Raw genomic sequence first — 24,887 nt, 5'->3', positions numbered from 1 at the left:
CTCTTTGTCTCTCTCTTTGTCTCTCTCTTTGTCTCTCTCTTTGTCTCTCTCTTTGTCTCTCTCTTTGTCTCTCTCTTTGTCTCTCTATTTGTCTCTCTCTCTCTCTCTCTCTCTCTCTCTCTCTCTCTCTCTCTCTCTCTCTCTCTCTCTCTCTCTCTCTCTCTCTCTCTCTCTCTCTCTCTCTCTCTCTCTCTCTCTCTCTCTCTCTCTCTCTCTCTCTCTCTCTCTCACTATTGTTCATTTCAGTACAACTTTTTTGGACATAATTTTCCTCCTCCCTCCTTTCCTCTCTCAGCCTGAGGTCTCTGTAATCCATCTAACCCATCCCCTTCACTTCCATCACTTCACCTCCTGGCCTTGGCAGAGCAGACAGGTTAGGTTAGGCTTGGTTCTTCAGACAGCTCTCTGCTCTGTCAAGAGTTTTAACCTCACCATTGCACTGATGCTAACATGCAGTGATCGCCTTCGTATGAAATCATTTGAATTGATGCTGAAACAATGTGAATGGGTTCGCATGAAGTTACTCTAATTGACACTGAAGCCGAGTGGATGCATTGGTATTAAAATACCTTATAGATATCCCTACTCCTTTGTCGGAGAATTTTGTTGTTTTTGTCTGTCTCCTCCTTGACACACACACACACACACACACACACACACACACACACACACACACACACACCAAATCAAAGTTTGTTGACCTTACAGTGAAATGCTTACTTACAAGCCCTTAATTAACAATGCAGATTTAAGAAAATACCTAAAAAAATACATTTGTTAAAGATAAGACAAACAAGCAATTAAAGAGCAGCAAATAACAATAGTGGGGCTATATACAGGGGGTACCGGTACAGAGTCAATGTGTCAATGTGCGGGTGCACCGGTGTCGATGTAATTGAGGTAATTATGTACATGCAGGTAGGGTTATTAAAGTGGCTATACATAGATGATAACAGAGAGTAGCTGCAGCGTGGGGGAAGGGATAAATAGTCTGGGTAGCCATTTGATTAGCTGTTCAGGAGTCTTATGGCTTGGGGGTAGAAGCTGTTTAGAAGCCTCTTGGACCTAGACTTGGCTCTCTGGTACCGCTTGCCGTGCGGTAGCAGAGAGAACAGTCTATGAGTAGGTTGGCTGGAGTCTTTGACACCGCCTGGTATAGAGGTCCTGGATGGCAGGAAGCTTGGCCCTGGTGATGTACTGGGCCGTACACACTACCCTCTGTAGTGCCTTGAGGTCAGAGGCCGAGCAGTTGCCATACCAGGCAGTGATGCAACCTTTTGAGGATCTGAGGACCCATGCCAAATCTTTTCAGTCTCCTGAGCGGGAATAGGTTTTGTCGTGCCCTCTTCACCACTGTCTTTGTGTCCTTGGACCATTTTAGTTTGTTTGTGATGTGGACGCCAAGGAACTGCTCCACTGCAGCCCCGTCAATGAGACACGGTCAGGTCTCTGACGACCTCCCTATAGGCTGTCTCATCTTTGTCTGTGATCAGGCCTACCACTGTTGTGTTATTAGCAAACTTAATGATGGTGTTGGAGTTGTGCCTGGCCGTGCAGTCATGAGTGAACAGGGAGGACAGGAGGGGACTGAGCAGCTCAAAAGCCGAGGCAATAAGTGGTAACGGGTAGCAGTTCTTAACCGTGATGTCATTGAGGCCCTAGTAGTCGATGTACGGGCGCAGAATTTTGTCCTTCTTCTCAACAAAGAAGAAACCTGCGCCGGCGGGGGAGGTGTATAACTGTATAGTCTCACTGTGGTTCCCGGACACACGCGGGTGAATAGGAGTAGTATTGTGGGTAACCCTGCCTATAGAGCGCCCATCCAGTGCTCTATCGTCCAGGGGACTGGAGTGAGGCTGAGTGGGGATGCCCAGCTCAGACACCAGGGTGGCATCCATGAAACTCTTGTCGGCCCCAGAGTCCTTGAGAACCCGGAGAGATTTAGACTGGTCACCCCACAGGAGGATGGCATGGAGAGGGGTGCGAGTAAGGGCAGAAGAAAAACTCTCTGCATGGCCCACCAAAGTACTTGTACCGACTGATGAGCCTGGTCTCTTTAAAGGACAAGACACATAATGACCGACAGTTCCACAGTACAGACAACTCTGGGTCTTAAGTCTGCATAAGCGTTCGGCTGGAGACAGCCTAGCTCTGCAGAGTTGCATAGGCTCCGAAAAAGGCGAGTCAGCAGACCTCAGAGATTCTCGGCAGAACTCTGGTAAGGCCGGATCCTCTCGGGGATGTAGACACCAGTGACTTCCAAAGTTCCTCTGGGGCAAGGTGAGATCCTTGGGCGAGCAATTGGGACCGGAATCGGACCTCCTCTCCCTCCTACGTTCTCCTAGCCGGCCATCGATCCGGATGGTCATGGCGATGAGCGAATCGAGATCCGTAGGCAGCTCCCCGGCGGCGAGCCTGTCCTTAACCTCCTCCGATAATCCATGAAGGAATGTGTCAAACAGGGAGTCCGGGTTCCAGGCACTCTCGGTAGCCAACGTGCGGAAATCAACCGCATAGTCCCTCACACTGCGGGAGTCTTGGCGAAGCTGAAGTAACTTCCGGGCTGACTCTCTCCTGGACAACCGAGAATCTAAAACTTTTTTTCACCTCATCCACGAACTCATCCAGGCTGAAACGCATGGCAGATTGTTGTTCCCACACCGCAGTAGCCCAGACGAGAGCGCTCCCGGACATTAGCGTTATGAGATACGCTATCTTTGAGCGGTCCGAGGGGAAGGACAAGGACTACAGCTCGAAGATGAGGGAACACTGGGAGAGAAACACCCGACGGGTTCCTGACCCTCCAGCGACGCAATCTGGAGTAGGTAAGCAGGGTTCTCGGGAAGCCGGGGTGGCCTGGAGAGACGCACTGCTGACAGTGGTGTACCTGGGGGGCTGGGATGCTACTGTCGTGGCCGGTGGCCGCACAGATAATCCGCGGAATTGCTCCAGCAATGTATTCAAAGCACAGTCATGGCGGTCTTCCAAGGTCTGGAATCCGTCCATAAGACCTAGGAGTAACTCCTCGTGTCTCCCAATGGTGGCTCCTTGAGTGAAGATGGCGTTGCGGATCTGGTCTGAGTCTGTTGGGTCAGTCATGGCCAGTTCATACTGTCAGACCTCAGGATAAGACCCAGATACAGACAGTTCGAAGTAACAAAAGTTTATTACAAAAATAGGGGGCAGGCAAACGACAGGTCAAGGGCAGGCAGAGGTCTGTGATCCAGATCAGAGTCCGAAAGGTACAGAAGGCGGGGTCAGGGTCAGGGCAGGCAGAACGGTGAAAACAGGGACAAGAGAGAAAAACAGTAGTACGGGTAAAACGCTGGTAGGTTTGATGGGACAAGATGAACTGGCAATAGACAATCACAGGGATAAATGCACAGTGGATAACTGGGAAAATGGGCGACACCTGGAGGGGGGTGGAGACAAGCACAAGACAGGTGAAACAGATCTGGGTGTGACAGTTATTGCACACCATGCACCATGACTTATTAAGCACATTTTTACTCCTGACCATATTAAGGCTTGCCATAACAAAGGGGTTGAATACTTATTGACTCAAAACATTTCAGCTTTTAATTTTCTATTAATTTGCAAAAAGTTCAAAAACCTAATTCCATTTTGAGAAAAGGGATACCTAATCAGTTGCACAACTAAATGCATCTTCTGCATTTAACCCAACCCCTCTGAATCAGAGCAGTGCGGGATTAGTCGACGTTTTCGGCATCCAGGGAGCAGTTGTTGTGGGGGTTAACTGCCTTCGCCAGAACGGATTATTTTTCCATCTTGCTGGCTTGGGGATTCGAACCAGCAACCTTTCAGTTACAGGCCCAATGCCATTAACCTCTAGGCTACCTGCCGCCCCAGGGTATTGTGTGTAGGCCAGTGACACAAAATATATATTTATTTAATTTAAAATTTAGGCTGTAACAACAAAATGTGGAAAAAGTCAAGGTGTGTGAATACTTTCTGAATACACTACTTTGTATCCCTCATTTACTGAAGTGTTTCCAATATATTGGCAGTTACCTGTAAATACACACACAGACATACACACAATGCCTGAGACACCGGGCGTAAGTGGACTTTATTATCCTGCAATAGATGGTTGTGTCACCTGACATCTCCAGTGACTGCCCCTCCAAATTCCCAACAAACGTCCCTGCTCTATTATATGTGGCTGGCTGTGTGGCTGGCTCTCTGTGTGGGTAGGAGGAGGAGAGAAGAGCTTCATTATAGCTGCTGGAACTGATATTCACTCTGATTCCTCTTGTCTACCCACTGGGAACAAACTGGTGGAATCAACATTTTTTTCAATGTATTGTGACGTGGAATCCATGTGGAAAATAAATTAGATTTGCAAAAAGTCATCAATGAAAATGAAACAACATCCAATCTTCAACGTTATATTCACTATCAGAAAAAAAAATCTATTGTTTGGGCAGTATCTCCTACTGGAGAGTTGGCCTATCTACAGCTATCCCTTTGGTATCCATCCAGGGTTTTTTTAATTTAATTTTTATTTAACTAGGCAGGTCAGTTAAGAACAAATTCTTATTAAGAATGATGGCCTACCAAAAGGCCTCCTGCGGGGATGGGGGCCTGGGATTTAAAATTAATACAATATAAATATAGGACAAAACACACATCACAACAAGAGCGATAACACTACATAAGGAGAGAACTAAGACAACAACATAGCAAGGTAGCAACACAGCATGGTAGCAACACAACATGACAACAACATAGTAGCAACACAACATGGTAGCAGCACAAAACATGTACAAACATTTTTGGGCACAGACAACAGCACAAAGGCCAAGAAGGTAGAGACAACAATATATCACACAAAGCAGCCACAACTGTCAGTAAGAGTGTCTATGATTGAGTCTTTGAATGAAGAGATTGAGATAAAACTGTCCAGTTTGAGTGTTTGTTGCAGCTCGTTCCAGTCTCCGTAATCTAGCATGGGTAGGATGGTCATCTGAATCAGGGTTAGCTTGGCAGCTGGGGTGAAAGAGGAGCGATTACAATATAGGAAACCAAGTCTAGATTTAACTTTAGCCTGGAGCTTTGATATGTGCTGAGAGAAGGACAGTGCACCCCACTCCCAAGTACTTGTGTGAGGTGACTACCTCAAGCTCTAAACCCTCAGCTATAGTAATAACACCTGTGGGAAGAGGAGCATTCTTCTTACTAAACCACATGACCTTTGTTTCGGAGGTGTTCAGAACAAGGTTAAGGGTAGAGAAAGCTTGTTGGACACTAAGAAAGCTTTGTTGGAGAGCATTTAACACAAAATCCAGGGAGGGGCCAGCTGAGTATAAGACTGTGTCATCTGCATATAAATGGCTGAGAGAGCGTCCTACTGCCTGAGCTATGTTATTGATGTAAATTGAGAAGAGCGTGGGGCCTAGGATCGAGCCTTGGGGTGCTCCCTTGGTGACTGGCTGTGGCTGAGACAGCAGATTTTCTGACTTCATACACTGTAATCTTTGAGAGAGGTAGTTAGCAAACCAGGTCAAAGACCCTTCAGAGACACCAATACTCCTTAGCCGGCCCATAAGAATGGAAAGGTCTACCGTATCAAAAGCTTTGGCCAAGTCAATAAAAATAGCAGCACGACATTGCTTAGAATCAATGGAAATGGTGACATCATTGAGGATCTTTAAGGTTGCAATTAAATCATCAAATCCAATTAAATTAGTAACATGCGCCGAATACAACAGGTTCACCTTACAGTGAAATGCTTACTTACGAGACAATAACAAACAATGCAGTTTAAAAAAATACGGATAAGAATATAAACAAAAGTAACAAGTAATTAAAGAGCAGCAGTAAAATAACAATAGCGAGACTATATACAGGGGGGCACCACTACAGTTTTAATGTGCGGGGGCACCGGTTAATTGAGGTAATATGTACATGTAGGTAGAGTTATTAAAGTGACTATGCATAGATGATGACAACAGAGAGTAGCAGCTGTGTAAAAGAGGGGGGGCAATGTAAATAGTCTGGGTAGCCATTTGATTAGGTGTTCAGGAGTCTCATGGCTTGGGGTAGAAGCTGTTTAGAAGCATCTTGGACCTGGACTTGGTGCTCCGGTACAGCTTGCCGTGCGGTAGCAGAGAGAACAGTCTATGACTTGGTTAAAAAGGCTGGAGATAGGCTTGGCGATGATAGGGGCAGCAACCTTAAGGAAGAAAGGGTCTAAAGCATCTGACCCAAGTTTAAGGAGCTCCTTTAGCACCTCAGACTCAGTGACTGCCTCCAGGGAGAAGCTGAGTAGCGGGGTAGGGAAAAAGAGGGAGAAGCATCGGGGATAGTCGCATTGGAAGGGGTGGGAGATGAAGAAATGTTGGACGGGCAAGAAGGCATGGCTGAGTCAAATAGGAATCCTGACTTAATAAAGTGGTGATTAAAGAGCTCAGCCATGTGCTTCTTGTCAGTAACAACCACATCATCAACATTAAGGGACATGGGCAGCTGTGAGGAGGAGGGTTTATTCTCCAGGTGTTTAACTGTTTTCCAGAACTTCTTGTGGTTAGACCCACAGAGAAAGAACTGCTCCTTTAAAGTAACTAACTTTGGCCTTCCGGATAGCCTGAGTGCATTTATTTCTCATTTGCCTGAACGATGGCCAGTCAGCCTGAGTATGCGTGTGCCGAGCCTTCCACCAAATGCAATGCAATTCTTGAGGTGGAGTAACTCTACAAGAACACGGTCAAACCAGGGACTGAACCTGTTTTTAATTCTTATTTTCTTTATGGGGACGTGTTTGTTATCAAAACCACTGAAAATATTAAAAAGGAAGGTCCATGCGTCTTCGACAGAGGAGATCTGTTACGGTGCGTGAATGAGGACCCAAAAGCGAATTAACTTAAACAGAGCTTCTTTAATTACCAAACATAGGTAGGCTCAGACAGACCGGCAGATTCCGACAGGACAAGACAAGGTTACAGCAAACATGACGACAGTCTGGTTCAGGCATGAAACACAACAAACAAGAATCCGACAAGGACAGGAACAAAAACAGAGAGAGATATAGGGGACTAATCAGAGGGAAAAGGGGAACAGGTGGGAGAAGGGGTGACGAGGTAGTCAAGAGGAGACAAGGAACAGCTGGGGGAAAGCGGGGGAGAAAAGGTAACCTAACAACGACCAGCAGAGGGAGACAGGGTGAAGGGAAAGGACAGAGACAAGACACAACATGACAGTACATGACAGTACCCCCCCCACTCACCGAGCGCCTCCTGGCGCACTCGAGGAGGAAACCTGGCGGCAACGGAGGAAATCCTCGATCAGCGCACGGTCCAGCACGTCCCGAGAGGGAACCCAACTCCTCTCCTCAGGACCGTACCCCTCCCAATCTACGAGGTACTGGTGACCACGGCCCCGAGGACGCATGTCCAAAATTCTACGGACCCTGTAGATGGGTGCGCCCTCGACAAGGATGGGGGGGGGGGGGGGAGAAGACGAGCGGGGGCGCGAAGGACGGGCTTGATGCAGGAGACATGGAAGACCGGGTGGACGCGACGAAGGTATCGCGGAAGAAGAAGTCGAACTGCGACAGGATTAATGACCCGAGAAATACGGAACGGACCAATGAACCGCGGGGTCAACTTGCGAGAAGCCGTCTTAAGGGGAAGGTTCTGAGTGGAGAGCCAAACTCTCTGACCGCGACAATATCTAGGACTCTTAGTTCTACGCTTATTAGCAGCCCTCACAGTCTGCGTCCTATAACGGCAAAGTGCAGACCTGACCCTCTTCCAGGTGCGCTCGCAACGTTGGACAAAAGCCTGAGCGGAGGGGACGCTGGACTCGGCGAACTGAGATGAGAACAGCGGAGGCTGGTACCCGAGGCTACTCTGAAAAGGAGATAGCCCGGTCGCAGACGAAGGAAGCGAGTTGTGGGCGTATTCTGCCCAGGGGAGCTGTTCTGACCAAGACGCAGGGTTGCGAAAAGAAAGACTGCGTAAGATGCGACCAATAGTCTGATTGGCCCGTTCTGCTTGACCGTTAGACTGGGGGTGAAAGCCGGAAGAGAGACTGACGGAAGCCCCAATCAAACGGCAAAACTCCCTCCAAAATTGAGACGTGAATTGCGGACCTCTGTCCGAAACGACGTTTGACGGAAGGCCATGAATTCTGAAAACATTCTCGATGATGATTTGTGCCGTCTCTTTAGCAGAAGGAAGCTTAGCAAGGGGAATGAAATGAGCCGCCTTAGAGAACCTATCGACAACCGTAAGAATAACAGTCTTCCCCGCTGACGAAGGCAGTCCGGTGACAAAATCTAAGGCGATGTGAGACCACGGTCGAGAGGGAATAGGAAGCGGCCTGAGACGGCCGGCAGGAGGAGAGTTACCGGACTTAGTCTGCGCGCAGACCGAACAAGCAGCCACGAAACGACGCGTGTCATGCTCCCGGGTGGGCCACCAAAAACGCTGGCGAATGGAAGCAAGCGTACCCCGAACGCCAGGGTGGCCGGCTAACTTGGCAGAGTGAGCCCACTGAAGAACGGCCAGACGAGTAGGAACGGGAACGAAAAGAAGGTTCCTAGGACAAGCGCGCGGCGACGGAGTGTGAGTGAGCGCTTGTTTTACCTGCCTCTCAATTCCCCAGACAGTCAACCCGACAACACGCCCGTCAGGGAGAATCCCCTCGGGGTCAGTGGAGGCTACTGAAGAACTGAAGAGACGAGACAAAGCATCAGGCTTGGTGTTCTTAGAGCCCGGACGATAAGAAATCACGAACTCGAAACGAGCGAAAAACAGCGCCCAACGCGCCTGACGCGCATTAAGTCGTTTGGCAGAACGGATGTACTCAAGGTTCCTATGGTCAGTCCAAACGACAAAAGGAACGGTCGCCCCCTCCAACCACTGTCGCCATTCGCCTAGGGCTAACCGGATGGCGAGCAGTTCGCGGTTACCCACATCATAGTTACGTTCCGACGGCGACAGGCGATGAGAAAAATACGCGCATGGGTGGACCTTGTCGTCAGAGAGGGAGCGCTGAGAAAGAATGGCTCCCACGCCCACCTCTGACGCGTCAACCTCGACAACGAACTGTCTAGAGACGTCAGGTGTAACAAGGATAGGAGCGGATGTAAAACGATTCTTGAGGAGATCAAAAGCTCCCTGGGCGGAAACGGACCACTTAAAGCACGTCTTGACAGAAGTAAGGGCTGTGAGAGGAGCTGCCACCTGTACGAAATTACGGATGAAACGACGATAGAAGTTCGCGAAGCCGAGAAAGCGCTGCAGCTCGACGCGTGACTTAGGGACGGGCCAATCAATGACAGCTTGGACCTTAGCGGGATCCATCTTAATGCCTTCAGCGGAAATAACAGAACCGAGAAATGTGACGGAGGAGGCATGAAAAGTGCACTTCTCAGCCTTCACAAAAAGACAATTCTCTAAAAGGCGCTGGAGGACACGTCGAACGTGCTGAACATGAATCTGGAGTGACGGTGAAAAAATCAGGATATCGTCAAGGTAAACGAAAACAAAGATGTTCAGCATGTCTCTCAGGACATCATTGACTAATGCCTGAAAGACAGCTGGAGCGTTAGCGAGGCCGAAAGGAAGGACCCGGTATTCAAAGTGCCCTAACGGAGTGTTAAACGCCGTCTTCCACTCGTCCCCCTCCCTGATGCGCACGAGATGGTAAGCGTTACGAAGGTCCAACTTAGTGAAAAACCTGGCTCCCTGCAGGATCTCGAAGGCTGAAGACATAAGAGGAAGCGGATAACGATTCTTCACTGTTATGTCATTCAGCCATCGATAATCTATGCAGGGGCGCAGAGACCCGTTCTTCTTCTTGACAAAAAAAAACCCTGCTCCGGCGGGAGAGGAGGAGGGGACTATGGTACCGGCGTCAAGAGCTACAGACAAATAATCTTCGAGAGCCTTACGTTCGGGAGCCGACAGAGAGTATAGTCTACCCCGGGGGGGGGTGGTTCCCGGAAGGAGATCAATACTACAATCATACGACCGGTGTGGAGGAAGAGAGGTGGCCCTGGACCGACTGAACACCGTGCGCAGATCGTGATATTCCTCCGGCACCCCTGTCAAATCACCAGGCTCCTCCTGTGAAGAAGAGACAGAGGAAACAGGAGGGATAGCAGACATTAAACATTTCACATGACAAGAGACGTTCCAGGAGAGGATAGAATTACTAGACCAATTAATGGAAGGATTATGACAAACTAGCCAGGGATGGCCCAAAACAACAGGTGTAAAAGGTGAACGAAAAATTAAAAAAGAAATGGTTTCACTATGATTACCAGAAACAGTGAGGGTTAAAGGTAGCGTCTCACGCTGAATCCTGGGGAGAGGACTACCATCCAGGGCGAACAAGGCCGTGGGCTCCTTTAACTGTCTGAGAGGAATGTCATGTTCCCGAGCCCAGGTCTCGTCCATAAAACAGCCCTCCGCCCCAGAGTCTATTAAGGCACTGCAGGAAGCTGACGAACCGGTCCAGCGTAGATGGACCGACAAGGTAGTGCAGGATCTTGAAGGAGAGACAGGAGTAGTAGCGCTCACCAGTAGCCCTCCGCTTACTGACGAGCTCTGGCCTTTTACTGGACATGAAGTGACAAAATGACCAGCGGAACCGCAATAGAGACAGAGGCGGTTGGTGATTCTCCGTTCCCTCTCCTTAGTCGAGATGCGGATACCTCCCAGCTGCATGGGCTCAGCACCCGAGCCGGCAGAGGAAGATGGTAGTGATGCGGAGAGGGGAGCGACGGAGAGCGCGAGCTCCTTTCCACGAGCTCGGTGACGAAGATCAACCTGTCGCTCAATGCGAATAGCGAGTTCAATCAAGGAATCCACGCTGGAAGGAACCTCCCGGGAGAGAATCTCATCCTTTACCTCTGCGCGGAGACCCTCCAGAAGACGAGCGAGCAAGGCCGGCTCGTTCCAGCCACTGGAGACAGCAAGAGTGCGAAACTCAATAGAGTAGTCTGTTATGGATCGATTGCCTTGACATAGGGAAGACAGGGCCCTGGAAGCCTCCTCCCCAAAAACAGATCGATCAAAAACCCGTATCATCTCCTCCTTAAAGTCCTGATACTGGTTAGTACACTCAGCCCTTGCCTCCCAGATTGCCGTGCCCCACTCACGAGCCCGTCCAATAAGGAGAGATATGACGTAGGCGACACGAGCAGTGCTCCTGGAGTAAGTGTTGGGCTGGAGAGAAAACACAATATCACACTGGGTGAGGAACGAGCGGCATTCAGTGGGCTCCCCAGAGTAACACGGCGGGTTATTGATTCTGGGCTCCGGAGATTCGAAAGCCCTGGAAGTGGCCGGTGGATCGAGGCGGAGATGGTGAACCTGTTCTGTGAGGTTGGAGACTTGGGTGGCCAGGGTCTCAACGGCATGTCGAGCAGCAGACACTTCCTGCTCGTGTCTGCCTAGCATCGCTCCCTGGATCCCGACGGCTGAGTGGAGAGGATCCGAAGTCGCTGGGTCCATTCTTGGTCGGATTCTTCTGTTACGGTGCGTGAATGAGGACCCAAAAGCGAATTAACTTAAACAGAGCTTCTTTAATTACCAAACATAGGTAGGCTCAGACGGACCGGCAGATTCCGACAGGACAAGACAAGGTTACAGCAAACATGACGACAGTCTGGTTCAGGCATGAAACACAACAAACAAGAATCCGACAAGGACAGGAACAAAAACAGAGAGAGATATAGGGGACTAATCAGAGGGAAAAGGGGAACAGGTGGGAGAAGGGGTGACGAGGTAGTCAAGAGGAGACAAGGAACAGCTGGGGGAAAGCGGGGGAGAAAAGGTAACCTAACAACGACCAGCAGAGGGAGACAGGGTGAAGGGAAAGGACAGAGACAAGACACAACATGACAGTACATGACAAGATCAAGCTGATTCTATCCCATTTTTACAGAGGCCAGTTCATGAAGGAAAGCATGCTTATTAAAGTTTTTTAGCAGGCGTCTATGTCAAATCAGGACAGGTTATTTCACTGAGCAGCCATTACGAACACAGGCTGTAAAACAGTGATCACTAAGGTTATTACAGAATAACCAAGCCCAGCCCTGCTTAGCTTTGATATTTGTCACTGACAACTACCAATGTGCTTATCGTGAGAATGATTTTAACAAATTAATAGATTCACTGTTGCTATCGAAGTCATTCCAATGGGTAGTTTCAACAGAGAAAATGAAATGTAACAATACCTTTTAATTAAGTCAAATATATAATCAATGATAATGTTTAGCTGTGTTGTAGTACTCGAGTCCTCAACTTGGACTCGACCATTGGTGACTCTGACTTGGACTCGCCTTCTCGACCATTGTTGACTCGGAATCGCCTTCTCGTGACTTGTATTTGCTTGGACTGGATAGGCTACTTTCATAAGCAGAATATTCGCTAAACTGAGTGCGCAGCGCATCGAGGGTTCTGTTCTCTAGCAGTGGGAAGGAAGAACACACAGTCTAAATCAGCTGGTGAGCTGCGGGGGAGCAGGTATATATTGTGGGCAGGCAGGCTCCACTCCGACTCCACCTACGATCATAGGCTAAACATCGTGCAAGAGACTCATTTGCTTTCCTCGTAACCAACAGTCAACAGCCTACTATTTACAGAGCCATCAGAAAGTATTCACATTTTTACTTCTTCCACATTTTGTTGCGTTACACCCTGAATTTAAAATGTATTCAATTGAACATTTGTGTCACATGCAATACCCAATAATGTCAAAGTGGAATTTTGTTTGTAGAATTTCTTTTAAATTAATAGATTTAATTTAAAGCTGAAATGTCTTGAGTCAATAAGTATTCAACCCCTTTGTTATGACAAGCCTACAGTAAATAAGTTCAGGAGTAAAAATTAGCTTAACAAATCGCATAATAAGTTGCATGGACTCATTCCGTGTTCAATAAGTGGTTAACCAGGTTTTGACAAGTCTCCCTTTAGTCAACCTACACACATACAGTGTCTTGCGAAAGTATTCGGCCCCCTTGAACTTTGCGAACTTTTGCCACATTTCAGGCTTCAAACATAAAGATATAAAACTGTATTTTTTTGTGAAGAATCAACAACAAGTGGGACACAATCATGAAGTGGAACGATATTTTTTTTTGATATTTCAAACCTTTTTAACAAATCAAAAACTGAAAAATTGGGCGTGCAAAATTATTCAGCCCCTTTACTTTCAGTGCAGCAAACTCTCTCCAGAAGTTCAGTGAGGATCTCTGAATGACCCAATGTTGACCTAAATGACTAATGATGATAAATACAATCCACCTGTGTGTAATCAAGTCTCCGTATAAATGCACCTGCACTGTGATAGTCTCAGAGGTCCGTTAAAAGTGCAGAGAGCATCATGAAGAACAAGGAACACACCAGGCAGGTCCGAGATACTGTTGTGAAGAAGTTTAAAGCCGGATTTGGATACAAAAAGATTTCCCAAGCTTTAAACATCCCAAGGAGCACTGTGCAAGCGATAATATTGAAATGGACGGAGTATCAGACCACTGCAAATCTACCAAGACCTGGCCGTCCCTCTAAACTTTCAGCTCATACAAGGAGAAGACTGATCAGAGATGCAGCCAAGAGGCCCATGAACACTCTGGATGAACTGCAGAGATCTACAGCTGAGGTGGGAGACTCTGTCCATAGGACAACAATCAGTCGTATATTGCACAAATCTGGCCTTTATGGAAGAGTGGCAAGAAGAAAGCCATTTCTTAAAGATATCCATAAAAAGTGTAGTTTAAAGTTTGCCACAAGCCACCTGGGAGACACACCAAACATGTGGAAGAAGGTGCTCTGGTCAGATGAAACCAAAATTGAACTTTTTGGCAACCATGCAAAACGTTATGTTTGGCGTAAAAGCAACACAGCTGAACACACCATCCCCACTGTCAAACATGGTGGTGGCAGCATCATGGTTTGGGCCTGCTTTTCTTCAGCAGGGACAGGGAAGATGGTTAAAATTGATGGGAAGATGGATGGAGCCAAATACAGGACCATTCTGGAAGAGAACCTGATGGAGTCTGCAAAAGACCTGAGACTGGGACGGAGATTTGTCTTCCAACAAGACAATGATCCAAAACATAAAGCAAAATCTACAATGGAATGGTTCAAAAATAAACACGTCCAGGTGTTAGAATGGCCAAGTCAAAGTCCAGACCTGAATCCAATCGAGAATCTGTGGAAAGAACTGAAAACTGCTGTTCACAAATGCTCTCCATCCAACCTCACTGAGCTCGAGCTGTTTTGCAAGGAGGAATGGGAAAAAATGTCAGTCTCTCGATGTGCAAAACTGATAGAAACATACCCCAAGCGACTTACAGCTGTAATCGCAGCAAAAGGTGGCGCTACAAAGTATTAACTTAAGGGGCTGAATAATTTTGCACGCCCAATTTTTCAGTTTTTGATTTGTTAAAAAAGTTTTAAATATCCAATAAATGTCGTTCCACTTCATGATTGTGTCCCACTTGTTGTTGATTCTTCACAAAAAAATGATAGTTTTATATCTTTATGTTTGAAGCCTGAAATGTGGCAAAAGGTTGCAAAGTTCAAGGGGGCCGAATACTTTCGCAAGGCACTGTATCACTGGGCAATTATAAAAAAGTGAGAGCTTGACTTACAATTTATTTATGCAGTAAATAAGAAATTAAACACAGGTATTGAGTAAAACTTTGGAGATAGTGATAAATAGTAAATTAGCTGTTGTTTTTTCATGAAGTTGTGGCGATATACTGTGACTCCGACTCGAGCACTGGAGAATTTGGACTCGACTTGGACTTGAGGTTTAGTGACCCGACTACAACAATGCTATTTAGGTCCATATAGCGTTTGCGAAGTCATTAACAGCTGTTGTTTCAATTTAACCCAGGGTTCAAGAATAAGACTAAATATATATATTTAAAGTGCATTTAAAGTTTGATTAGATTTAGTCCTATTCTTTAACTTAGATGTTTGTTTGCGATGGAGACGTGAATCCAACATGTCAATTATACATTTGTAAACAAATTGGATGCTTTTTAAAATACTCGAGCCGACATTGTGAAAAATCTGTCGATTTGCCCTTGAGCAAGGTACTTAATCCAAATTTGCTCCAGGGGCACCGTACTACTATGACTTACCCTTTAGAACAAAACATTTCACGGCACCTATCATGTGACAATTAAAACATATTTATGAAGTACAGTGAAAAGACACGACGTTGTTGTATAAATACAAAATATCTGACATTGTATTCCCATTTTAACTTTGTTGTGCTTTAAATGGTCGAAAGTGCAGTGATAACCCATTTGAATGACTACACCAAAAATCAAACATTGTTTTCCAATTAGAACTTGGTCGTTCTATTAGATGGTTGAAAGCATAGTGATAACACATTGGGGATTCAACAAATGTTTCGTTTTTTAGTACAAATCTGTCGTTAAGAGCTGTGCCTTCACTCTTTCCACTTCTGCCATTCTCGGTTCTTCCTTGCTTATCTGTATGCATGGCAACCCTTATCACTATGACTACCATTAGTTTTAACCTTGCTTCCTTTCTGCCAACGCAGCAACAGGAAATATGTGTCACCTGCGATATGAGCTGCTGCTAGTTTGATAGAGAGGATGTTTGCCACCTCATGTTTCATATCTCTAGTTGTGAGGCCATATCTATGATTCTCTGTAGGGCAGGGTTCCCCAACTGGCCCCTCCAAGTTTTCTGAGCTAAAAAAAACATTTAAAAGTTGTTATTAGAAAAGAAAAAAGACTGTAAAAACACCAGCATATCAGCTGCAAGTGATTTGAATCTGTTCCAAAGTATTTCCATGCATCATAGAGAGTACGTTTGGGTGGTATAACGTATATACCGTATACCGGGGTATTTGGAAATAGCCACAGGATTGTTTTTCAATATCACCAAATGCTGACGTGTTTTACTCTATTTTCATATTTGTAGCTACTTTTTATGCAAACACCTGCAGTCTACTTGTTTAATACGTTAGGAGATAAAGCAGATCGCGTTCTTCATTTCACCTGTCACATTATTTTACATTATGAAGCTTACTGTAGTTCCCCAGAACAGTTGAGCCAGTCACGTGCTTGTTTGTAAATAGCACAATGGTAGAAGGCAGGAGCAGGTGAGTCCAGCTGTGTATTGACAGGGGTCGTGTTTTAAATTGAAAGTCAAGAGTGTTTTTGTGCTTCAATAGAAGTTTTCCCTCACAGAAAATACATTAAAGCAACACATTCGGCAGAAAATAGCTTCATTTTCATCAGATGACAACAGAAGTGCAACGCTATTTGGCTGGCAGCCACACAAGTAAATGAGCCTACAGTGAAAAAGTTATTGTCCTGTTGAAAAACAAATGATAGTCCCACTAAGCGCAAACCAGATGGGAAGGCGTATCGGTAGAGAATGCTGTGGTAGCCATGCTGGTTAAGTGTGCCTTGAATTCTAAATAAATCACTGACAGTGTCACCAGCAAAGCACCCCCAAACCATCACACCTCTTCCTCCATGCTTCATGGTGGGAACCACACATGCAGAGATCATCTGTTCACCTAATCTGCATCTCACAAAGGCACTGCGGTTGGAACCAAAAACATCAAATTGGACTCATCAGACCAAAGGACAGATTTCCACCGGTCTAACGTCCATTGTTCATGTTTCTTGGCCCAAGCAAGTCTCTTCTTATTATTTGTGTCTTTTAGTAGTGGTTTCTTTGTTGCAATTCGACAATGAAGGCCTGATTCACTCAGTCTCCTCTGAACAGTTTATTTTGAGATGTATCTGTTACTTGAACTCTGTGAAGCATTTATTTGGGCTGCCATTAGGCTGGTAACTCTAATGAACTTATCATCTCAGCAGAGGTAACTCAGGGTCTTCCTTTTCTGTGGCGGTTCTCATGAGAGCGAGGTTCTCATGCGCTTGATGGTTTTTGCGACTGCAGTTGAAGAAACTTTCAAAGCTCTTGAAATGTTCCGCATTGACTGACCATCATGTCTTAAAGTAATGATGGACTGTCGTTTCTCTTTGCTTATTTGAGTTGTTCTTGCCACAATATGGACTTGGTCTTTTACCAAATAGGGCAATCTTCTGTATACCACCCCTACCTTGTCACAATACAACTGAATGGCTCAAACGCATTAAGAAGGAAAGAAATCCCACAAAGGCACACCTGTTAATTGAAATGCATTCCAGGCGACGACCTCATGAAGCTGGATGAGAGAATGCCAAGAGTGTGCAAAGCTGTCATCAAGGCAAAAGGTGGCTACTTTCAAGAATCTCAAATATTGCTTACTACATGATTACACATTTCATAGTTTTGATGCCTTCACTATTATTCTATGTAGAAAAATAGTCAAAATAAAGAAAATCCCTGGAATAAGTAGGTGTGTCCAAAACTTTTGACTGGTAGTGTCAATGGATAACTTTATGAGCTGGATTGCCTGTCTTTGCAGTTTGTGTATTTTCTTTTGCGCTCGTTAGAATATTTAGCTAGCAGCGTCCATGGAAGTGGGCTATTACTTGTGCTAATTTAGTTAGCATTCTGGCAATAGACACCGGATGGGCTTTTTTAAGTCAATAATACCATAAATCACAGAGAAGGACGGTATGACGATTAGAAAATCTGGAAACCACCCAACACTAATAGAGCGATATACACAGGTGTCAAAAGCATTCCACAGGGAATGCTGGATGTCCTTCGGGTGGTGAACCATTCTTGATATACATGGGAAACTGTTGAGCGTAAAAAAAACTAGTAGCATTGCAGTTCTTGACACATTCATACTGATGCGCCTGGCACCTACTACCATACCCTGCTCAAAAGCACTTAAATATTTTGGCTTGCCCATTCACCTTCTGAATGACACACGCACAATCCATGTCTCAATTTTCTCAAGGCTTAAAAATCTTTCTTTAACCGGTCTCCTCCCCTTCATCTAGACTGACTGAAGTGGATTTGACTGGTGATATCAATAAGCGATCATAGCTTTCACCTGGATTCACATGGTCAGGTCAGTCTGTCATTGAAAGAGAAGGTGTTTCTAATGTTTTGTACACTCACTGTATGTGATCGTATACAAATGTAAGCGCGGTTAAAATTATTGTCTTAGTCAAATATTATCTGTTAAGGCTTCTTACAGTCAATTTGCAGTCAGGCTGAATGAAGCCTGGACTGCCCTGTTATTCGATTAGCCTTTAGCTAGCTAGCTGCCCTACCTCTGTGTCCTGAATAAGAATGCCTACTTTGTCTGGGAATAGCCTATTTCCCAGGTGCTCAAAGTGCTTTACATACTAAAGGTAGGAAGTTAAGGACTCACCTCAACTACTAACATGTAGAACCCATGTGAGTGATGCCATGGCAGCTGTATTGCACCAGAAGGTTGTACCAGTCCATGCAGTACAGTACCATTGTCCTTTTAGCTCCCTGCTCTGCCTCTGTCTGGTGGATGAGAATCATTACTCTGGTTTCTTAACCCCCCAGAATACAACGCTATTTAGCCAGTGGTTAGCCCTGATGTGGGCGGCCTTCACACAAATTGGGTTTTTCGTGCAGAGCTGAAAGTAAAGGTCATATTCAATCAGATATCCCCCATGACTCATTAATGAGAATTTGTTTATAGAAATTATGTAGCCAAGGGGGAACGGACTGGAGTGCTGGCTGACTGGCTGATCTGGACATGCAAATGACTTGTTTGTACACACTGAGACCCATGTGCATATGCAACTCAGACAATGTATAAACACACACACACACACACACGCATGCACTAACAAATATAAACACACACGCACACAAACTCACAAGTAAACATATCCAGCTATGTACTTGTACACTCACCTCATACACAATAATAGTTCACACTTATTTTCTTCACACATGGTTACACACACACGCACCTTGATCATATCCAAGGAAATATGCTGCTATCTCGATGCCCCAGTAGCTTTTGCTATCTTCCTTCCTGCATCCTATCCCCATGACAACCAGTTGAAAAGTTTGGCCCAGGGAGTCATACAAACCTGGCCTGCATTTCCTGCTTTCTCTCTGCCAGCATACATTCTTCCTGATAGGACTGAGTGTGCTTCTCTCTCTCTTTCCCTCTCCCCCTCTCTCGCTCGCTCTCTCTTTCTACTTCAGACTGAACTCCCTCCCTGCCCCTCAGACAATTGCGCTCCAGCAAAGAGGTCAGCCAGAGCCATGTTAATACTGCCGCTCGCTTTGACAAAGCATTCAACATCTACAGCACTCAGAGAAAAAAAGCCTAATATCTCCATGTTCTTGTAATACATTATTTCATTAAGTTATTTGGTTACTGTGTTGCAAAGCCAATGCAAGGTCAATCCCCTTTACAAATGAAGCATTTTTCACATTACATCTGTGTCCCAAATGAACACGTCTAATACAGAACTCCTGAAATGCAGTGTTTTGTGTGCTTATTGTTTACAGATGGCGCCGACAGATATGGCAGATCTGCTTCTAGCTCCTAAGGGTGGAAAATAGATTGTGTGCGTGTCTCAGTAGTTTGGTAGTTTGCACCTACATACATACATACATACATACATACATACATACATACATACATGCAAATAAATTCATTAAAAATCCTACAATGTGATTTTCGGGATTTTTTTTCTCATTTTGTCTGTCATAGTTGAAGTGTACCTATGATGAAAATTACAGGCCTCTCTCATCTTTTTAAGTGGGAGAACTTGCAAAATTGGTGGCTGACTAAATACTTTTTTGCCCCGCTGTACATACATACATGTACATGTGTTCTATGTATGGAGAGGAGAGCAGAGGAGAGGAGAGCTAACGGGGCTTACTGGTCCATGCCCTCTTAGTGGAGTTTAACCCCCATCCTTATCGAAGGAGGGAGAGAGGGGAAGAGAGGTGGGAGAGAGGGAAGATGGTGAGAGAAGGAGAGAGAGAGAGGTGGTGATGGCATGGACAAAGGACAGAGAGAGAAAAAGGGGGAGATGGGAATATAGGCAGAAAAAGTAAGGGGATGAAAATTAATAAATCCCAGAAAGCTGGCTGTTTGGCCATGATCCTTTCAGCTCCACCACAATGTCTCTGAGCTTGTGTGTGTGTCTGTGAAACGTGCATGCAACATGTGTTTCTTTTCTCTCGCTTTCTCTCTCTCCCTTGTCCCTCCATGTCCTCCCGGGGCCAGTGGGAGTGTGGAGCTTATGGAAAGTCTGTGTCATAGAGGAGAGGCCAGAGAGGATTGTGGGGCTTACAGAGGGAGTGTGTGTGGTTTAATATCTGTTGTTACAGCTCTGTCTCAGACACACTCCTCACACACCACAGAGGAGAAGAGACCATCTATTTCAACATTAAAGGAACACCTTTTTTTATTGCACACATTGATAATAAAAAACACATCAGAACTGAGAGAAGTAAGTAGGGGAGGAAAAGGAAAGAGAGGAAAGACAAAAAATGTAGAAGAGGAGGAAGGGGAGGGGATAGAAAAAGATAGTAGAGGAGCGAAGAAGAAGAGAGAGCAGTAGACGGATGGGGAGAGGAGTGCAGAGTAGATGCAGAGGGATGTAGAATAGGTCTGGTGCAGCCCAGACGCTTAATGGATGACTGATCAATGAGCTTCTGCAATTAATACCACAGACCAGGATGAAATATTGATTAAGGCCTTGCTCTCTTTCTTTCTTCCTCTCTCTCCCCTCTCTTTCTCCTCTCTCTGTCTTTCTACTTCAGATTGAACTCCCTCCCTGCCCCTCAGACAGTTGCGCTCCAGCAAAGTGGCTTCCCTGAAATCTACAAAATAAAAATAAATGCTAATGTGCCGTTGTAGAGCACACATTGTCGGATGCACTGACTTGAAACAAGGCTATTAGAAGATATGAGCCCCTCTGATGAATATTGCAACAGAGTCTTTATTGGAGAGATCTATCGCTGCACTAAACAACGCTCATTCTCTACACCAAGTAGCCTGTCTGTATCGCTCTGTCTTACCATCCGTTAAAAAAGCCAGCTTTCTAAATGCAGATGCGTTCGAAATTATATTTTCATAATTGATATTGGACACACTTGTCTTGACAGAAGGTTGCTGGCCCTGTGGCATCACCAACTAGGAAAACATTAGCTCATTATGATGTAGGCTCATTGAAATGTTGTTATTTTCAATGATTGTAAATACGTACAGCATATGGGAGTCACTCACTGCTCCTCTTTTGCACATCGGTAACATCGTTTGAATGTTGTTGGCCGGGCGTGATCATAAAGTTCCATTAAAGTTTCAGGGCCAAGAGAAAGCAAGGCTGAAGACTGCTCTTTAGGGCCAACCTACTGTAGGTTGTTCTCCCTCAGAAGGTTATTGTATTGTACGGCGCCAGACTGGGCCAGGACTCTGAAGGGGCCAGATTGATTAGTTTGATCTTCCAGCCTCCTATCAGACTGCCTCAGTCTCTGGCTGCCCTCCTTTCTTTCACCCAGACTCCATCACCCATCGATTTTCCTTCCCTCACAAACGCACAGGCAAGGTCAGATAATGTCCTTTCAACTCCTGGTCCTCTCTCACCGACGACGATGCGCAGCCTATAGGGAGGAGGTCAGTGACCTGGCAGTGTGGTGCCAGGACAACAACCTCTCCCTCAACAACAGCAAGAACAAGGAGCTGATCCCATCCACATTGACGTAGCTGAAGTTGAGCGGGTCAAGAGCTTCAAGTTCTTTGGTGTCCACATCATTAAGGAATTATTATGGTCCACAGCCACCAAGACAGTCATGAAGAAGGCACGACAACACCTCTATCCGCTCAGGAGGCTGAAAAGATTTGGCATTGGCCCTCAGATCCTTAAAAAGTTCTACAGCTGCACCATTGAGAGCATCTTGACTGGCTGGATCACTGCTTGGTATTGCAACTGCTTGGCATCCGACCGCAAGGCTCTACAGAGGGTAGTGCGTACGGCCCAGTACATCCCTGGGGCTGAGCTCCCTGCCATCCAGGACCTCTATACCAGGCGGTGTCAGAGGAAGGCCCTAAGAATTACCTATCTACCTCAAGTACCCCTGCACATCGACTTGGTACTGGTACTCTGTGTATATAGCCAACGATTCGTAACTCATTGTGTATTTATTCCTCATGTTTATTATTTTTCTATTATTAAAACAATATATATATATATATAATGCATTGTTGGGAAGGGCCTGTAAGTAAGCATTTCACTGTTTGTCGACAACAGTTTACAGTTTACGAAGCATGTGACATAGCATTTGATTGGATTTGAAGAAATAATAATGTGTTTTAATATGCGCTGCTTTTCATTGTGTCCATCTATGATAAAGGGACTCAGATGAATCTCCAGCTACTCAAAGGTTCAACAGGATGTGTACTATGTAGCAATGGCCTTCGTTTGGCTGCATGAAAAGGGAAAACCTTAGTATTTAATTAAAGCAATGAAAAAATGTTTGCTGCTTGGAAGTTTTATGGCAAACAAATTTGATATTAAGAATGCTCTCTTGGATAAGGTTTAGGAGAGATTTGAAAGGAAAAGCACTCACCCCTGAAATGTGCGTGCGTGCGTGGGCATGCCTCTGCGCTTGTTTGTGCTTCCGTCCATGTGTTAGTGTGTGTGTCAGTGAGATCAGGTTGTGTTTTACTGCTGATTCTAGAGGAATCGGCCTGACTGCAGGCCATTCGGTTTCATTTTTTTCTGCTGCGCTGAACACTGCCACTAACTTTGGAAGCCATTCAACACAGAAAAAAACTGGGGCTGGTTTTTGTAAACAACTTCTATTTAGGCTCAGAGAAAAGGGAAAAAAACTTGGCCCGGAATGAAAGAAGTTCAACTAAGAGGGAGAGAGTCACAGGAGGGGTGGGAGAGGGAAAGAGGTAGGGGGAGAGGTTGAAGAGCAATGCTCTGAGTGGAAAAAACAACAACATGGAAGTTCTTCAATTTAGAGAGGTGGAGACCGAACAATTCCAGGCAACAAAAACAAAGAGAAACAAGGAAAATGTAATAACAGGGTCTGAGTTTTATTTTGTTAAGTCTCTGCCCTCTTCACCCCCCTTATTTTACTCCAAAATGGCTTCTCCCATCAACTGTGATTGTTTTTTATGTCCTGAGAGCTGCACTCTGTTCTACCTGTGAAGGACGAGGCGACCTCAAACCGGATGTGAAACAGTGGTTCCTCAATTAAAAGTTGTTTCATACCACGCTATAGCATGCGGTTTACTACCCACCTCCACAGGGGTGCATCTCAATGGTCTTAAATGGCTTCATACCCACAAATCATTCTCCGCTTGAATTCTCACTTTCTTAGGAGGCCAAAAGAAATACAAACAAGACATATGTGATAGACGGGAACCTGTTTTTATTGTTTTCTACATCAAAGTGAGACGGAGTGAGAGAAAATATGAAGGAAAAACAACAACCTTTCTTCATTGTTTGCGGACAAATTAGCTTTAATGTACACCTACACAGCCTGTTTAGATCCTTGCTTTTATGTTGTGCTTCAGCTCGGAGCCATGTCTTTTTTTCTCCCCAGCGTTTGTTTAATGAATGTGATATACCACCCATGCAAAATGGGCTTTAAGCGCTCAGGGCCACCTTTGTGGCAGTAAACAAAGGCTTCCAGAGTGTACGCACACACACACACACCCACTCTTCAGCCAGGAGAGGAGAATATGCGGGTGCTCTGCATACCCCTCCCTCTACCACACATTATCGACACAGCTTGAAAGAGCTCATAAATCGGCCTACCACAATAGATTGTAAGGGGAGAAATGTGAGCCCCTAGCATATGAAAAATCGCTGTGGACAGACCGATTCTCTTTGTTACTAAGAGTGGGGAAAACACAGGGAGATGTTTGGGTGTTGGCTGGCTGAGAGGTGTACTGTGTACCCACTCAGTACACCGCCTTTAGGGGGTTTGAGGCCTTGCTTTCAAATGCTGGGTTTTACTAGAGCCGCCTGTTATGTATGCAGTGTCTGTGCCCACATACTGGTGGCTAACTGGTTACTGGCAGTGCTTGCTCAACTGGCTGCTAGCTATGCAACCTACTTGGTAGCTCTTGTATGAGGTGGATTACTTAGACAGAAAGTTTGATCTATACTTTAAGCACCTGAGTTACTGAGCTTTTGTGTTGCATACTTTTTCCAGGGGGAATTAACCATGGACTAAAACATGTTTTCAGCTTTCTCTCTCTCCAGTTAGTGGATTTCTAATCTAGATAACACTCAGGGGTTCTTTGATTTGCACAGTAGCATGTCCCAGATGGTGGACTCATCTTGCCATGGCAGGTTTGGGTCACACTATGGGACAGACTCCATGTGCAAATCCAATGCACTTCTCAAAATGCCAATCCTGGCCCTAGAATGCCACTATCTGCAATGGATTGAAAAGCAGTAACCAAGTAACCGAGGTCTTTCTGGTCTGACTTCTCCCCACAAGTCTCTGTCTGTGGTGTAGCAACTTCCTGCACAGTGTTTTCCTCCTCCAGAGAGGGGAGATCAATATATCTGAGGCAGGCAGCTGAGGTTCGGTGCTACTGGTGTTAAACGGTGCCGAATGATGGGGGTGGAGGCTCGTCAATCTCCTGGCTGTCCACTGAGATCTGTCCTCTGGCCCTCTCTCCATCTACCCTCGGTTAGACTGACTGGTGTTGGATCTATTCCAAGGGTCCCCTCCACTATCTGTTCTCTTTTTGTCTCTGTCTGCTTTCTGCCTGCTCTCCTTCCTAACTGCTTCCCATTCTGTCTCCAACCAGTAGCTCTTAAGCTGAGGGCAGTAGGCCAATAGAGAAAGTGCAAAGAAGTACTGCAGGATAAGTAGAACTGATTAATTCACTGACCTTTAGTATGACAGAACAACAGTTCTGTATTCAAAGTGCACCATTGCCAGAATGCCAATAAGAGGATCCTTTAAGGCCATGAA

General features: G+C 45.7%; 1 protein-coding gene across 1 annotated transcript in view; it reads left to right on the top strand.

Moving 5' to 3' along the window:
* Nucleotides 1-24,887, top strand: part of ldlrad3 (low density lipoprotein receptor class A domain containing 3) — a 114,418-nt gene that overhangs the window by 50,368 nt on the left and 39,163 nt on the right. The gene's annotated exons all lie outside the window — the stretch shown is intronic.

Source organism: Oncorhynchus mykiss, chromosome 1 (genome assembly GCF_013265735.2).
Source record: "Oncorhynchus mykiss isolate Arlee chromosome 1, USDA_OmykA_1.1, whole genome shotgun sequence".
Lineage (NCBI taxonomy): Eukaryota > Metazoa > Chordata > Actinopteri > Salmoniformes > Salmonidae > Oncorhynchus > Oncorhynchus mykiss.
This window is presented reverse-complemented; position numbering and strand designations above follow the sequence as displayed.